Consider the following 15,850-nt stretch of genomic DNA (forward strand, 5'->3'; position numbering starts at 1 on the left):
ACCTCTGAAATATGTCCTGAATATGACTGCCACTGTCTCTCAATCATACATTACAGTGACCTCTAAGTAGCCTTCCTGTTTTCACTCTTGCCCCTCTTAGTCAATTTTTCCCAAAAACAGCCAGAGTAAGCCTCTTCAGGTAAAAATATGATGATACCATTTTCCTGCTCAGAACTTTCCATGGTTCTCCATCACACTTGGAACAAACGCCACATCCTTACCTTGGCCTGCAAAGCTCTACAGAGTCTGGTACAGCTTACCTTTCAGACGTCACCTCCTACCACCTTTCCTGGTTGATTTCTCCTCCTTAGCCATGCTGGTCTCTGCTGTCAAGTGCTCCTGCAGCAGAACCTTTGCTGCCCCTTTCCCTGGCACTCTCTTTTCCCACACATCTATGTAGCTTTCCTTAGCACATTTTAGGTCTCTGCTCAAATGTCCCCTGATTAGAGAAGCGTTTGCCCCCCTACCCACATGTGTCAGTAGCTCACAGTGTCATGTATTTTCAGATTCGTTATCTCTCTTACCACAGGAACTTAGTTCTTTTGCTGTTATATCCCCTAACTAGAGCATGTGCCTGACACACAGCCAGGTGCTAAATACTATGCCCAACAAATAGTTGTGGAATGAATTAATGAATTGTAGATAGGAGATGAATTAATGAATTATATCCCCATTTTTTAGAAAATTTAATCAGAGTTATTTTATGTGGAAGATTCTTACGAAGCACATCACTTAGTTTTAAAATAGATTTAAGTAAGGGCACCTGGCTGGCTCAGTCGGAAGAGCATGCAACTTTTTTTTTAAATTTATTTATTATTTATTTTGAGAATGAGGGGGAGGGCAAAGAGAGGAAAGAGAGAATCCCAAGCAAGTTCTGCACTGCCATTGTGGAGCCCAATGCGGAGATTGAACCCACGAACCCATGAGATCATGACCTGAGCCAAAGTCAAGACTCAGATGCTCAGCTGTGTGAGCCAACCAGGCGCCCCCAAGAGCATGCGACTCTTGATCTCTGGGTTCAAGCCCCACATTGGGTGTAGAGATTACATAGATAGATAGATAGATAGATAGATGATAGATAAATAGATAAACAAACTCTAAAAAAAACATTTAGGTAGCTGTTTGAGCTCTTTGTTAATTAATTTTAATAAGCTGCAATATTGCAGCTATATTATGTTGATTTACTTCTTAGTAAATCTGATTTCTTTTAGGAATGAGGCAACTGAAGTTTAAAGGTGCTCTTCAGACAACTAGTTATAAGGCAAAGCCTATCTTCATCCCCATTCTGTCAGAACCTGTGCTGTGTGCTACACACGTGTGGCCAAATTGCCCTTTAGTTATATCATGATGATTACTATTTACAACACAGTAGTTTTGCCCATTTCTTCATATCCTTGACTAAAGTGGGTATCATTTGGGGTTGACAAATTTGACTGGGAGAAAATACTTTTATTTTTAAAATCTATGTTTCTCTGAGGGCGCCTGTGTGGCTCAGTCAGTTAAGCATCCGACTTTAGCTCAAGTCATGATCTCATGGTTCGTGAGCTCGACGCCAATGTCGGGCTTTGCGCTCAGAGCCTGGAGCCTGCTACGGATTCTGTTTATCTGTCTCTCTCTGCCCCTCCCTCGCTTGTACTCTGTCTTTCTCACAAAAATAAATGAACATAAAACATTTTTTTTAAATCTATATTTCTTTGGTTACAAGTACATTTAAACATTTTAAAATATATACCAGTTGTATATTTCTTAATTTTATTTTAATTTAACAGTTATTTACTAGGCACTTCTCATGTTCCAGGCACTATTCTAGAATCTGGAAAAAGGATGTAATATAGTCCTTGTTCTCAGGAAGTTTAAAGTATGGTGGGAGCCACAGGTAATTAGGCAATAAAATACAGTGTGATAAGCTCAATGTAAGAGGCTATATGCCAAAAAAAAAAAAAAAAAAAAATGTACAAAGACCAAGAAGTGATGGGATTTGACATAAGAAAACAAAATTCTCCATAATTGGAGTATAGAATGGAATGTAGAATCGTGAGGGCTAGAGTTGGCAAGAAGGGTGGGGAACAGCTGACATACTGGAGTTCTCAGGGACAGGGCAGAGGTAAGAGGAGAGATCAGCTTTGGGACAGATCCCAGGGAGCCTCAGCATGAACAGAGGAAGGTGGTAAACAGATTGAAAAGGTGTAGCTAGAGAAGAAACATAGGAAAAATGGGGTCACAGCTGCAAAAGGGAGGTAGCATTTCAGGAGGCAGAATGCTGCTGGCAGGTCAGACCATTTAAGCATTGAGAAATATTTAACAAATTTAGCAACATGGACATGATTTGTAAACTTTATTAAGTAAAGGAATAGAAAGAAACCAGATTGTAGGTTGGAAATGAGGAAGCAGAAACAGTCTGAGTGTGCCTTTTTAAAGAAGTTTTTAAAAAGAGATCTAAGGGTAGCTAGCATCTGGAAGGCACATTGGGGCTAAAGAAAGTTTTGTTTGGTAATAATGCTTGGGAAAGGCTGTAGGTTGTAGGGAAGGGGAAAGTAGAGCATTAGAAGGTAGGGGTGGAGTTTGTCGGGTTGCAGGGTCTGAAAGAAGGTGGGGAGAGTCAGAGGAGGAGTCTGCTTTGTTTCCTTCCTTGTGTGTGGGACTTCCCATCTCCCCATCCCCAACCCTGTCTTGGGGACAACCACTGCAGTCTCTTCTTTGCCTTCTGTCATCCCCTAAACACAAACATTCCTCAAGATTTGGCTCCTATAGAGTTCTTTCATGGTCCACATTTTCTCCCATAAAACTTAAAATTTTTGTTATCACCTGTACTTCAGTATCTGTGTGACTGCAGTTCTCAACTGTCTTAAATAGTCTCTGCTGCCTTGAGTACTTTATATATTTCACACTTTCTTGGGCACCTCTTCCAGGATTTCTTAAACCAAGTATATCCAAGACTGGTCTCAATATTCTGTGTCCCCACATTTGCTCTTCTTTTTGTGTTCATGTAAGATCATCATTCTTCAGCTCACCTGGGCTAACATCTTTTACTATCAGTTTGAGATCTTTTCTTTGTTGCTGTCTTTTAAAAAGACTTTTACGTACAGAGAAAGACATATACCATATGTTTTCACTCTTATGTGGACCCTGAGAAACTTAACAGAAGACCATGGGGGAGGGGAAGGAAGAAAAAAAAAATTAGAGAGGGAGGGAGCCAAACCATAAGAGACTTTTAAAAACTGAGAATAAACTGAGGGTTGATGGGAGATGGGAGGGAGGGGAAAGTGGGTGATGGGCATTGAGGAGGGCACCTGTTGGGATGAGCACTGGGTGTTGTATGGAAACCAATTTGACAATAAATTTCATATTAAAAAATAATAATAAAATGACTTTTAGTCAGTCAAATGCTTTACAATAACTAAAGTTATTTACTTCACATTTTTTAGGAAAATAGACTTTTCCTGAATATAAAAGTAATTATCACAATTTTTAAAACTTCATCAGTGCAAATACAAAAAAATTATAAACTGGAAATCTCTGCAGTCGTAAAATGCAGAGATGACCACTGTTAATACCTTTTTCTATAAATTTACACACTTTTTTCTCTCCTTACATCCAGTTAATTGTTAGAATTCTTAATTGTAAGATTTAGAATTCTTAATTCTTTCTATAATATCTTTTGCATCACCTTCCTGCCTCTGTTCCAGTCCCCTCCGACCCTCCAGTACTTGATACTGCTACTGGATTAACCTTTCTAAGGCCTAGCTTTGGTAGTATTATTCTATTTCTTGTCAACTTTTTGTGTCCTTCCACTGTCACATCATAACCCTAAACTCCACGTGCATGTGTGTGTGTGTGTGTCTGTGAAATGTTGTCACATTTGTAGATTTATGTGACTACCATCACCAGATACAGAACTGTTCCAACACCACAGGACTCCTGTGTGGAGTCCTTAAGTTTGTTGCTTCAATTATATTATATAAATGGAATAGTACAGACTATAACCTTTTGAGATTGGCTTTTTTTACTCAGCACTCATTCCTTGAGATCTGTCCCAGTTGTCATGCCTATCAATCATTCACTCTTTTTTTATTGCTGAGTGGTATCCCATCATATGAACATACCATAGTTTGCTTAACCATTCACCTATTAAAAGGTATATGGGTTGTGTCCGATTTGGAGATACTAAGAATAAAGCTGCTATCATCAATTGTGTACAGGTTTTTATATAGGCACAAGTTTCCATTTTTCTGGGATAAATGTCCATGGTGTAACTGTTTGGGTCATATTGTAAGGGCATATTTAGTTCTATGAAAAATAGTCAAACAGTTTTCCAGAATGGGTGTATTTCCATACATTTTACAAAGATTTAATTTTATTTAAAATTTAATTAATTAAAGTTTTATTTAGGGTTTTATGCCACATACTGGTGATTTAAAGATGAATGTATGGTTCCATTCTCACAGTATGGTTAGAGAGACCAATATACAATAAGTGAAAGGTTGAGGGTAAGATATAGAAGAGACAGCCAGCTCTTTCTGAACATGTTAAGGGAGGCTCCAAGGAAAGGTTATTCTGGGCTTGGAATTGGAAGAATGAATAATATTTGACCAAATAGACATTGATGTTACCCTAACGGGACAGCTGAGTTTTCAAAAGGTCATGGAATCACACAAGTAGACATGATAGGACGCTGGAAAATATGTTCGGGTCCAGGTGATGAGCAAAAAGCAGCTGTGTTGTTCCTGAAGAGAAGCCTGGGTTCTTCGCTAATGCTGTAAAACTGAGAAAGGTACATCTGCCCATCTCTGGCAATGTTGTGCGCATTCTCCTTGAAGGGTTATGTGTGACTTCTGGGTGTGCTCCTTCCATAGCCAGCTGCACCTGCAGGAGTCTGACTCATCACAGCCGAGCATTTGCACTGCTGTGAAAACACAGCAGAACTTATAGCTTAGCAGACAAATCAAATGCCATTAAATACACTGCAGAAAGCATCTCAGGGACATCACTGCCTCATGAAGATAGAGTTCCAATTTATGGGCAGCAACAAGGAGCATTCTGTGAGATGAAATGGTTTGGAACAGGTACGGTATGCTTTAGAAGGATAAGAGGCCATCAGTAAGTGTGTATGCATCAGTCAGGTCTTCAGTATTTAACAGATTATAATTAAACCCAGCTGCAATACACCATGCTTTCGCATACATTTTCCACAAAACACATTTGTCTTTTTTCTATGTACATGGTCATTGTAGAAAAAATTTTTAGGTGGGGCGCCCGGGTGGCGCAGTCGGTTAAGCGTCTGACTTCAGCCAGGTCACGATCTCGCGGTCCGTGAGTTCGAGCCCCGCGTCAGGCTCTGGGCTGATGGCTCAGAGCCTGGAGCCTGTTTCCGATTCTGTGTCTCCCTCTCTCTCTGCCCCTCCCCCGTTCATGCTCTGTCTCTCTCTGTCCCAAAAATAAATAAAAAAACGTTGGAAAAAAAAATTTAAAAAGAAAAAGAAAAGAAAAAATTTTTAGGAGACATAAATAAAAGCAAAAATTTCCTGAAAATCTTCTATCTGTACCGTTCAGCATCTTGAAGAACCTCTCCTTCCAAACTCTTCTATATTCATGGATGGATGATTATTTATACAAAGAGAATCATGTACTGTTTTTTAGCCCTTTTCATTCTGTAATTCCTGTGAGGAATGAATGTCCGACAGTCTCTCTTTTTTAAATGACTTCACAGTATTTTCTAGTATATGTGCACTGTGAATTATTTACCCAAGCCTCTATTAATAGACATTTAGATTGTTTCCAGTTTTCGTTGTTTTAATTAGTACTATGATGAATATCCTCAAACATCTCATCTAATTATCTCCTTGGTTTAAATTTCTGTTGGTGAGATGGATAGATCAAGGATTGTGCACATTTAAAATTTTAATACATTTTGCCAAACTTACACCAGTTTACACTTTTACAAACAATGCAAGATAATTTTTGTTGCTAATATTGGACAATGCTGTCTTTTTCAAAAATTTCTACTTATTTGAACTATATCCTCTCTGAGTGGGAGTACTCAACATTAGTCTCAGGTGATTTTCAAAATCTCTTATCCTGAAGGAATTATTTAGAAATTCATATTATTGATTAAAATAAGTAAATGTTGATACTGCTTAATAAATTATTAACATTTCTATTTGATCTATAACTAATGTCTTAACCTGTCACCCACAATATAACTAAATCAATCTATTTTTATCAGAGAAAATAATTGTGCTAAATAGTAGTTAAACTTGTCTGATACTAAGAATAGGATAGATTCCTCTTGTAGATGCTGATTTCACAGGTTTCAGCTGGGTTATAATATGTTTTAAGACATATAACATTGGGTAAGGCTCAAGATCATGTATTTGGGAAATAATGGGATGTAATAGACATAACTGTGCATCCAGGTTTGGAAGGTATTATTCTTTTGTGGTAAATGAAAGGCTTTTAAAGAGTCTGGTTGTTTGTTTTTGGTTTTTTTTTCTCCTCTCTTTCACTCACTCATTCATTCATTTAAGGTATTTAAAGTGGATATATAGCTCAGTGGCATTTAGTACATCTACAGTTTTGTGCATCCTCTACCTCTGTCTCATTCGAAAATAATTTCATCACCTCAGAGGAAACCCTGTACCCATGAAGCAGTCACTCCTAATCTCCCCTGCCCTGATTCTGGATATTTCATATATTCTGGATATTTCTGGATATTTCATATAAATGGAATCAAATAATATGTGACCTTTTGTGTCTGGCTTCTTTCATTTAGAATAATGCTTTCTAGGTTCATCCACATTGTAGCATGTAAGAGTACTTTATTCTTTTTTATGGTAGAATAACATTCCATTGTGTGCATATACCATATTTTGTTTATCCATTCATCATGTGATGGACATTTGGGTTCTTTCCACCTTTTCACTATTGTGAATAGTGCTGCTGTGATCAGTCATGTACAAGTTTTGTTTGAATACTTGTTTTCAGTCCTTTTGGGTAAATGCCTAAGAGTGAAATGGCTGGATCATGATAATTCTAAGCTTAACTTACAGTGGAACCACCAAACTGCTTTCTGTACCACTTGCACCATTTTATGTTCCCACCAGCAGTGTATGAGAGTTTCAGTTTCTCCACATTCTTGCCAACATTTGTTACTGTCCATTTTTGTTTTTAATTATGCCTACCATAGTAAGTATGAAGTGAAATCTCACTGTGATTTTGATTTGCATTTCCCTAATGACTAATGATGTTTTATGTTTTCATGTGCTTGTGGGCCTTTTGTATATCTTCTTTGGAGAAAAGTCAATGCAGATCCTGTGCCTAATTTTTAATTGTGTTGTTTGTATTTTTATTGTTGAATGATAAAAATTCTTTATATACTCTGGATACTAGACTCTTGACAGACATGATTTGCAAATATTTTCTCCCATTCTGTAGTTTGTCTTTTTACTCTCTTAATAGTGTATTTTGAAACAGAAAAGGTTTTAATTTTGCCAAAATTCAATTTATCTATTCTTTCTCTCCTATTGCTCAGGCTTTTGGTGTCATTTCTAAAAATATATTGTCAAATCTAAGGCTATAAAGATTTACCCCTGTTTTCTTCTAAGACTTTTATACTTTTAGCTCTTATATGTAGGTCTTCAATCTATTTTAATTTTTTGCATATAGTGTGAAGTAAAGGTCAGACATCATTCTTTTGCATTTTGATACCCATTTGTCTTAGCATCATTTGTTGAGACTTTTCTTACCTCCATTTGATGGTCTTGGGACTTTTGTCATAAATCAGTTGAAGGTATGAGTTTATTTCTGAACTCTGAATTCTGTTTCATTGATGTATGATGACTGTCCTATGTTTATCCCACACTGTGGGATGATTACAATACATATAGTTAATTATTATAGCTCTGTGATAAGCTTGGAAATCTGAAAGTGAGTCCTTCAACTTTGTTTTTCTTTTTCAAGATTGTTTTGGTAATTCAGAATTCTTTGAGATTCCATGTGAATTTTAAAATAGGCTTTTCTATTTCTGCAAAAAAATACATTGAGAATTTGATAGAGATTATATCGAATCTCTAGATCACTTTTGGTTATATTGTCATCTTAACAATATTAAGTCTTCCAATCCATAAACATGGGATGTCTTTCCATTTATTTAGGTCTTCTTTTATTTCTTTCAGCAGTGTTTGATGGTTTTCAGGATATAAGCCTTACACCTCATTGGTTAAATTTGTTCCTAAATATTTTATTGTTTTCAATGTCATTGTGAATGGGATTGTTTTCTTAATTTTTTCTGGATCATTCATTGCTAATGTATATGCATTATACATACATATACATATTATATGTACATACACAACTGATTTTTATATGTTTCTCTTATATTCTGCAATTTTGCCAAGTTTATTAACACTGATAATTTTTCGATGGATTTTTTTAGGATATTTTATTTTATATACATGATCATGTAATCTGTGAAGAGAGATACTTTCACTTGTTCCTTACCCCTCTGGATGCCTTTTAATTATCCTGGCTAGAAACATCAGTTGTTGAATGGAATTAGCAAAAGCAGGCATCCATATCTTCTTTCTGATGTTAAGGGGAAGGCATTCAGTTTTTCGTCATTGAGTATAATATTAGCTATGGATTTTCACAAATGACTTAAAAAAATTTTTTTTTAATGTTTACTTAAAAAAATTTTTTTTAATGTTATAAGAGACAGAGGCAGAGCATGAGTGGGGGAGGGGCAGAGAGATAGAGACAGGGAGACACAGAATCTGAAACAGGCTACAGGCTTTGAGCTGTCACCACAGAGCCTGACAGGGCTCGAAATCTGGAACAGCAAGATCATAACCTGAGCTGAAGTCAGACACTCAGCCACCTGAGCCACCCAGGCTCCCCTTCACAAATGACTTTTATCATGCTGAGGAAGTTTCCTTCCATTCCAAGTTTGTTGAGTATTTTTATCATATGTTGTTGGTATTAGGCTAAATCATTTTTCTGTATTAATTAAGACAATCATGTGGGTTCTTTTGATTCATTCCATTAACGTGGGTGGTGTATCACCTGGTGTATTTTTATGCATTGAACCATCCTTGCATTTATGGGACAAATCCCAGTTGGTCATGATGTACAATACTTTTAGTATGCTGCTAGAGTCAGCTTACTATTTGGTTGGGAGTTTTGCATCCGTATTCAGAAGGGATTTAATACATAGTATTCTTGTGATGCCCATGTCTGGCTTGGTATCAGGGTAGTGTTGGCCTCAGAATAACTAAGGAAGCATTACCTCCTTTTCTAATGTTTGGAACAATTTGAGAAAGATTGGGGTTAATTCTTTTTTAAATGTTTGAGTAGACTTCACCAGTGGAGTCTTCTGGTCGTGGGCTCTTCTTTGTTGGGAGATTTTTGATTCCTTACCCAATCTCTTTACCTGTTAGAAGTCTGTTCAGATTTTCTTTCTCTTTCTCTCTTCCTCCCTCCCTCACATTCTTCCTTTTTAATCAGTTTTGTTAGTTTGTGTCTTTCTAGATATTTGTCCATCTCATCTAGATTATCTTATTTGTTAATGTAAAATTATCATACTATTCTTTTGTAATGCTTTGTATTTCTGTAACATCTGTAGTAATGTCCCTACTTTGATTTCATTTCTGGTATTTGTATTTTGAATCCTGTCTCTTTTTTTATTGGTCAGTCTGTTGATTAATTTTGTTGATCTTTGAATGAATGAAACAACTTTCGGCTTTGTTAATTTTGTCTGTTTTTCTTTCTTGATTTATTTCTTCTCTAATCTTTATCATTTCTTTCCTTATGCAAGCTTGTTTGTTTCTTAGACCCTTAAAATGTAAAGTCAGGTTATTGATTTGAATTATTTCTTCTTCCTTCTTTCTTAATATAGGTCTTTACAACTATGAATTTCCCTCTGAGCACTGCATTTCATAAATTTTTGTATTTTGTGTTTTCATTTTCATTAATTTCAAGGTATTTTATTATTCTACTGATAATTTCTTCTTTGACTCATAATTTCTCCTGGTTGTTAGCACTGTGTTTTTTAAATTTCACATATTTGTGAATGTTTTCAGCTTTCCTTCTGCCAGTGGTTTCTTTCATTTCTTTGTGATTAGAAAAGATGCTTTTATAATTTCAGTCTTTTTAAATGTGTTGAGAGTTGTTTTGAGGTCTAACATGGAGAATGTTCTTTGTGCATTTAAGAAAAAGCAGACTGTTGGGTAGAATGTTCTATATTACTAGTTGGTTTGTTTAGTTGGAGATTAGTGTTGTTCAGGTTCTCTCTTTCCTTACTGACCTCTCTAGTTCTACCCATTATTGAAGTCTCCAGCTATTATTATAGAACTATTTCTATTTTTAATTCATATATTTAGGTGCATTTATATTTATAATATATTTATTTTCTTGATTTATTGGCCCTTTTATCAATATATGATGTCTCTCTTTGTCTTTTGTGACAGTTTTTGTCTGAAAGTCTATTTTGTCTGATATTAATAAAACCACCCAATCTCTCCTTTGATTACTATTTGCATGGAATCTTTTTTCATGCTTTCACTTTCAACTTATACATGTCTTTGGATCTTATTTGAGTCTTGTAGACAGCACAAAATTAGATCATGTTTTCTTTGTCCACTCTGTTGATTTCTTCAGTTGGAGAATTGATTCATTTTATACTGCAGATAATTATTGATAAGGAAGAAATTATTTGTCTTTTGACATTTATTTTCTTTATGTTTTAAATCTCATTTGTCCTATAATTTCTTCATTGCCACCTTCTTTTGTGATTATTTTTTTCCTATATACCATTTTGATTCTCTTCTCATTTTTTTTCTGTATTTTTTCTTTTTTTCTTGGTAGTTCCCTAGAGATTGTAATTGATATCTTACCTTTATAGCAATCAAGTTTGAGGTAATACCAGCTTAGTTTTAATAATGTATAAAAACTCTTCTCCTTTATAGCTCATTCCCCCCCCTTATGTTGTTATTGTCATAAATTATGTCTAATTTATACATTTTGTGTCTATTGACATAGATTTATGATTGTTGTTTTATATTTGTCTTTAAATTTTTTTTAATGTTTATTTATTTTTGAGAGAGAGAGAGACACACAGAGTGTGAGCGGGGCAGGGTCAGAAAGAGAGGGAGACACAGAATCCAAAGCAGGCTCCAGGCTCTGAGCTGTCAGCACAGAGCCCAACACAGGGCTCAAACCCACAAACTGTGAGATGATGACCTGAGCCAAAGTCAGATGCTTAACCAACTGAACCACTCAAGTGCCCCATTTGCTTTATCCATTCATCTGTCAGTGGACACTTAGGTTGTTTCCATGTCTTGGTATTATAAACAGTGCTGCGGTGAACACAGAGTATAGATACCTTTTCAAGTTAGTGTTTCATTTCCTTCAGATAAATACCCAGAAATGGAATTTCTAGATCATATGATATTTCTATTTTTAATTTTTTTGAGGAACCTCCACACTGTTTTCCATAGTGTCTGCACCAATTTATATTCCCACCAACAGTGCGTAAGTGTTCCCTTTTCTCCACATTCTTACCAACAGTTATGTCTTATCTTTTTGATAATAGTCATTCTGACAAATATGAGGTGATAATATAGATTTACCATTTTTTAGTATTATATAAAAAGCTATATTAATTTCCTCAGTGTAAATTCTAGCCATGGAATTATTGGATCAGTGAATATACACATCTTTAAGGCCTTTGGTGAATACTGTCAACTCGTCTAAAACCCTCATAAACCTCTTTGTGATTAGAAATTTGGAGATATATTTGAAATCCTAATGATGAAATTGTAGCTTCTCATGTTTCTGAGGAAAACTGTCTTACCCTTTCTTTCAAGTATGTGTGTTAGAGGTGCAGGGAGTATGTGGCAGGCCACGTGTTTTATGAAACTCTAGTAATATTATGTAACTTAATAACATAAACTGGATTTCTGCTGCTTTAAATAAATATTGATACACAAATATAATTGATTTATAAGAATATTTTGGGGGCGCCTGGGTGGCGCAGTCGGTTAAGCGTCCGACTTCAGCCAGGTCACGATCTCGTGGTCCGTGAGTTCGAGCCCCGCGTCAGGCTCTGGGCTGATGGCTCAGAGCCTGGAGCCTGTTTCCGATTCTGTGTCTCCCTCTCTCTCTGCCCCTCCCCCGTTCATGCTCTGTCTCTCTCTGTCCCAAAAATAAATAAACGTTGAAAAAAAAAAATTAAAAAAAAAAAAAAGAATATTTTGCATTTCCAAAACATTGCTAAAGAGGAGGTTGTAGTGGGTGACAACAGAAACAATTTTTAGTACGATTTAATACAATTTTTTAAGTTTATTTACTGTATTTATTTTGAAAGAGAGGGATTGCAAATGCACATGGTGGGAGGAAGGGCAGAGAGAAGCGGAGACAGAGAATTCCAAGCAGGCTCCGCACACTGTCAGCACAGAGCCCAGTATGGGGCTCAACCACACAAACGATGAGATCGTGACCTGAGCTGAAATCAAGAGTCAGACACCTAACTGGCTGAGCCACCTAGGTGCTGCTAGTCTTTCTTACTGATTTCTAACTGCTCTTTATATATAGGGGGATTTGCATCAGTGTTGAAGATACTTGTTTTTCTTTTTTTTATTTTATTTTAATGTTTATTTTTTTTAGAGAGAGAGAGACAGAGCACAAGCAAGAGAGTACAAGAGAGGGAGAGAGACACAGAATCTGAAGCAGGCTCCAGGCTGTGAGCTGTCAGCACAGACCCCTGTGTGGGGCTCAAACCCATAAATCACGAGATCATGACCTGAGCTGAGGTCAGATGCTTAACTGACTGAGCCACCCAGGCGCCCCAATACTTTTTTACAATGTTTTGCTTTAATAAAAGGAAATGTTTTTGAAATTTGGTTAGGCAAACATACCTGCTAAAAGGCCAATATCCAAAACATATGAGGAACTCATACAACTCAATAGCAATAAAATAAATAATATAAATAAAAAATTTTTAAGTGCAAATGACCTAAATAAACATTTTTCTGAAGAAGATATATAAATTACTAACAGGTTTATGAAAAGATACTTAAAACCACTAGTCATCGGGGAAATGAAAGTCAAAACCATGGTGATATGTCACTTCATACCTGTTAGGATAGCTGTTATTAAAAAGCAAAACATACCAAGTGTTGGTGAGGATATGGAGAAAAGGGAACTTTGTGCACTGGTGGTAGAATGTAAATTGGTAAAGCCATATGGAAAAAAGTATGGCAGTTCCTGAAAGAATTAAAAATAGAACTACCACATGGCACAAAACAGACACTCAGATCAGTGGAACGGAATAGAGAACCCAGAAATGGACCCATAAACATATGGCCAACTAATCTTTGACAAAGCAGGAAAGAATATCCAGTGGAATAAAGACTGACTCTTCAGCAAGTGGTGCTGGGAAAATTGGACAGCAACATGCAGAAGAATGAACCTGGACCACTTTCTTACACCATACACAAAAATAAACTCAAATGGACGAAAGACCTAAATGTAAGACAGGAAGCCATCAAAATCTTCGAGTAGAAAGCAGGCAAAAATCTCTTTGACCTTGGCCGCAGCAACTTCTTAACATGTCTTCAGAGGCAAGGGAAACAAAAGCAAAAATGAACTATTGGGACCTCATCAAAATTAAAAGCTTCTGCACAACGAAGGAAACAATCAGCAAACCTAAAAGGCAACCGACAGATGGGAGACGATATTTGCAAATGACATCAGATAAAGGGTTAGTATCCAAAATCTATAAAGAACTTATCAAATTCAACACCCAAAAAACAAATAATCCAGTGAAGAAATGGGCAAAAGACATGAATAGACACTTCTCCAAAGAAGACATCCAGATAGATGGCACCCGACACATGAAAAAATGCTCATCACTCATCATCAGGGAAATACGAATTAAAAACCACAATGAGATACCACCTCATACTAGTCAGAATGGCTAACACTAACAACTCAGGCAACAACAGGTGTTGGCTAGGATGCAGAGAAAGAGAGGATCTCTTTTGCTCTGCTCGTGGGAATGCAAACTGGTGCAGCCACTCTAGAAAGCAGTGTGGAGCTTCCTCAAAAAATTAAAAATAGAACTACCCTATGACTCAGCAATTGCACTACTAGGTATTTATCCAAGGGATACAGGTATGCTGTTTCAAGGGACACATGCATGCCAATGTTTATAGCAGCACTGTCAACAATAGCCAAAGTATGGAAAGAGCCCAAATGTCCATTGATGGATGAACGGATAAAGAAGATGTGGTATATATATACAATGGAGTAGTACTCGGCAATCAAAAAGAATGATATCCTGCCACTTGCAACTACGTGGATGGAGGTAGAGGGTATTATGCCAAGTGAAATTAGTCAGAGAAAGACAAATATCATATCAAAGACATCAGGCTCTGTGCTGACTTCACTCATATAAGGACTTTAAGACACAGAATAGATGAACAAAGGGAAGGCAAGCAAAAGTAATATAAAAACAGGGAGGCGGACAAAACAGACTCTTAAATATAGAGAACAGACAGAGGGTTACTGGAGGGGTTGTGGGAGAGCAGGGATGGGCTAAATGGATAAGGGGCATTAAGGAATCTACTCCTGAAATCATTGTTGCACTATATGCTATCTAACTTGGATGTAAATTAAATAAATAAATAAACAAACAAATATAGTACAAAAAAAATAGAACTACCACATCATCCAGCAATCCCACTTCTGCATATATTTCCAAAGGAAATCAAATCAGGATCTCAAGATATCTGCACTCCCATGTTTATTGCAGCATTATTCATAATAGCCAAGTTATGGAAACAGCCTAAATGTCTGTCAACAGATGAATGGATAGTGTATACATATACAATGGAATAGTAATTCAGTCGCAATACAGAAGGAAATCCTGCCATTTGCAAAAAAATTGATGACCTTGGAGGACATTATGCTAGGTGAAATAACCTGGGCACAGAAAGACAAATACTGTATATGATCTCATTTGTATGGTGAAGCTGAGAGTAGAAGAGTAGGTTGCCAGGGCTCACTGATGGGGGAACTGGAGAGATGTTGGTTAAATGTTGGTCATAGGTCATATGTTTCAGTCATTAGATGAGTAAGTTCTGGGGACTCAGCACGGTGGCTATCATTACTAATACTCTATTGTGTGCTGAAATATGCTGAGACTATGCATCTTACATGTTCTCATCACACAAAAAATCAGTAACTATGGGAGGTGGTGGATGTGTTAATTAGCTTGGTTGTGGTCATCAGTCACAATGTATACACACATATCAGATAATCACACTGTTTACTTTAGATATGTATAATTTTTACTTGTCCGTTCAACCTCCAAGCTGAGGGGAAAAAGCAGTTTGGTTGGGGGCCCAAAATTAATCCATAAACTATAGATTGGCTTTGTACATTTTTAGTTGGAATCTTACGTCATTGTTAGTGGTTCTGTTTGCTTAAGACAGAAATAGAAAATAATGTTTTTTCAAAGACCAAGTTATTTAAGCTTTTTGTTTGTTGAGGGCTCTGTGAGCTTCGTAATGATAGGTAGTTTTATGTGTTTTTTATGATAATTATCAGTGATGCCTCTGTTTGCCATTCAGTGTATCTGGGTATAAATGATACATTTTTTGAACTTGTAGATTGTGGGTAGGAAGTGAAGAGAAATAGATAGATGTTTCTACTTCATGGTAGCCATTGTTGTTTTCCTTTCCGTGTCTTTCTCTGTCTGGTTGAATCTGTGCAAATTGCTTAAGTAAGTATATAATGAGTCCCTATGCAAGGAGCTGGGCAGATGGAGGTTCCAGTATGATTAAGTTCATGTGGG

The 15,850-nt window shown here is 36.5% G+C and overlaps 1 protein-coding gene across 7 annotated transcripts in view; it reads left to right on the top strand.

Moving 5' to 3' along the window:
- SPIRE1 (spire type actin nucleation factor 1) overlaps positions 1 to 15,850 on the top strand; it is a 209,780-nt gene that overhangs the window by 139,927 nt on the left and 54,003 nt on the right. The window lies entirely within an intron of this gene.

This window comes from Leopardus geoffroyi, chromosome D3, assembly GCF_018350155.1.
Source record: "Leopardus geoffroyi isolate Oge1 chromosome D3, O.geoffroyi_Oge1_pat1.0, whole genome shotgun sequence".
In the NCBI taxonomy this organism is placed as follows: Eukaryota; Metazoa; Chordata; class Mammalia; order Carnivora; family Felidae; genus Leopardus; species Leopardus geoffroyi.